The sequence below is a fragment of the Pteropus alecto genome, unplaced genomic scaffold (genome assembly GCF_000325575.1).
Source record: "Pteropus alecto unplaced genomic scaffold, ASM32557v1 scaffold106, whole genome shotgun sequence".
Taxonomy (NCBI): Eukaryota; Metazoa; Chordata; class Mammalia; order Chiroptera; family Pteropodidae; genus Pteropus; species Pteropus alecto.
The window spans coordinates 18,355,224-18,357,551 of record NW_006442103.1 but is presented as its reverse complement, the minus strand read 5'-3'; the positions used below and the strand labels follow the sequence as shown (position 1 = coordinate 18,357,551).

Sequence of the window (2,328 nt, the reverse complement as noted above, 5' to 3'; positions counted from 1 at the left end):
TGCTCCTCTACCAGTAATGCCCCGTGCTATTCCTCATCTCTTCTCTTGTCCACTGTCTTCCCACGGAACGCACGGACGCTCCCTACTGTTCTGCTCAGACACCGGTTTTACTAAATAGGACACAGGATGGTGTCTTCCATTGTTTCTCTCTTCGATTCCAGTTTCCTCTACTAATTGTCTGGGACCTTTCTTAGTAGCGAAGTTTACCCACCGGAGGCCTGTGGAGGAAGAAGCAGCGTGGATGGCAGTAAATCCAGGGGAGAGACATGGTGTTTTCACGAAGGAGGAGAAGGCCTTCAGAATAGGACTGTTCCCAGGGTTCTGGCAGATTCCACCCCTGGGGAGAGGGAGGGGCGGTGGCCCCAGCAGCATTCACACTGGGGAGCGGGGAACACTGCCCGCTGGCCACAGCCAGAGGAGCAGGAAGCTGATGGACCAGGCCTCTGAGCAGACATTCCCAGGGAAAGGAAAATTAAACATGAATGTCAATGCCATCTCCTCGTAAGTATTTATTTAGTGCTGAGCACCACACGGGGCCCCAGTACGACTCACAGGGAGAGGAAGTGAAAAGGGGAATAAATGTACCCCATGTTTCTGCGAAGGTACCGGTGAGATTCAAATAAAACTGCCTTTAGCCCTTTCTCCTGCACGGTGCCAGCCCCGTCGTTCCAGGGCGTCTGGTGGCGGGCCCAGCCTCAAGCTTTCCCTTGCTCCCCGATTCCGGTGAACAGCCGCTGCTGTTCTCTACCACGTGGCCCTAAAATGTGAAACAACCACCGTCGTTTTCCCCAGAAAATATTCCTCGCACGGGATATTCGTGTACGTGTCAGGAGGCAATGGAGGAGATTTATACCGTCGTGCCGCTTGGCCCTTGCTCTTCCTTCAAAGACTCATTTTTCTGACCCCCTTCCACGGGGCTCCCCTTTTATGATTTGATTTTCCTTATTTTGTTATATCCAAGGATGTGTCAATGGGTCCTGCTAAATCGTGGATCATCTGTCCAGTCTCCATCCTGAGAGGCTTGCAATGGCCACCACCCGCTTCCAGTTCCGTGCGGGAGAGGAGGCAGTGTGAAGAATTCTTTCTTTGCTACGGGAATTAATTACATTATGTCCTTTCAAAGGCAGCAGACTATAGTCAGTTGGGATTTTAAATAACAGTATTTCCTTTCTCAGTTTACACAATGATCTCAAAGCAATCTATAAGATCTCTGAATTCTTTTAGTTCCTCGGGGATGGATAGTGTCACCACATTGAAAATAGTAACAATAATATTATTATAAGTATATTATAATACAATAATAACAATCAACATAGCATATTATACATGTTATATATAATATAACAATAGTATAGTTATAATACTTTATTTAATGTTACATACTTATAATTATTTTTATTACTGGCAGTAGGTACATGTCTCTTCAAGGACAATCGAAGGCTTTTGAGCGGGGAAATTATGTGACCAGACCCTGGCTTTAGGCAGGGCGGAAAGGGTAGTAGCAGAAGAGAGAGACTAACGGCAAGAGACCAGTTGTGCAGTTATTTTACAGTGGTTCAGGTCAGAGGTAATGAGCTGGGATTGTGGCAGTGGGAACTGGGAGGGAGAAACGGATAGAATGATTCAGCGTAGAGGTATTGACAACACACTGAGACAGTAAAGAAAACCAGCGTAGGTTTTAAGCGGAGACCTGGTAACGAACTGAGTCTGCGGTGCCATCTGACTGGGCGTGTGTGTGCCCAGAGGCCAGGGGGCCCCACAGGGAGAAGCCAGAGCTGCACCGGCTCCCTGGGCTGTGCCCCAGCGTTAGGAAGGGACAGCGTGCTCACTCTCTGAGCGTTAGAAGCTGCTGCGAAACTGCAAATACTCCTCACGTAGAGAAGGAGGGGGAAGGAAACTGAAGATCAAAAGGAAAGCCTCGTAGGAGGCAGGAAATCAGTGACAGAATGTACCGCATGGGCTGTAAGAATCAGCCCTTTCAGCCTCTTCCAGGCAGAAATGTAGTCAGAGGCCACATTGTCCTTTTCTAGTCTACACCGCCTTCCACCTTTTTTCTTGGACGAGGCGAAGGACATGTATCAAGCGGAGAAGCATTTGGACTTCTGATGCCTAGTCCCGCTCACGAAAGCTCCTTACGGGCAGTGATTGTATCTTTGCATGCCTTAGACGGGGTGGGTGCTTAAAAATATCAACAGAATTCCCTGAACTGTCTTTAATTCTCATTTTGTTGAGCTTTCGTTGCTTCATTTTGTTGAGCTTTCGTTGTAGAGGATCTGGACAAGGAGGCAAGCAGTCTGGTGCGACATTCAGATTCATTTACTGGCGAGT

General features: G+C 48.1%; 1 long non-coding RNA gene across 2 annotated transcripts in view; it reads left to right on the top strand.

Annotated features, from left to right (window-relative positions):
- Positions 1-1,409: 1,409 nt before the first annotated feature.
- Positions 1,410-2,328, top strand: part of LOC112486190 — a 4,457-nt gene continuing 3,538 nt past the window's right edge. Inside the window, exon 1 of one of the 2 annotated variants that reach the window (XR_003048669.1) lies at positions 1,410-2,171. This is a non-coding gene — a long non-coding RNA (uncharacterized LOC112486190). Of the gene's footprint in view, positions 2,298-2,328 lie in introns of both variants that reach the window. The other variant, XR_003048671.1, reaches the window with a different exon arrangement.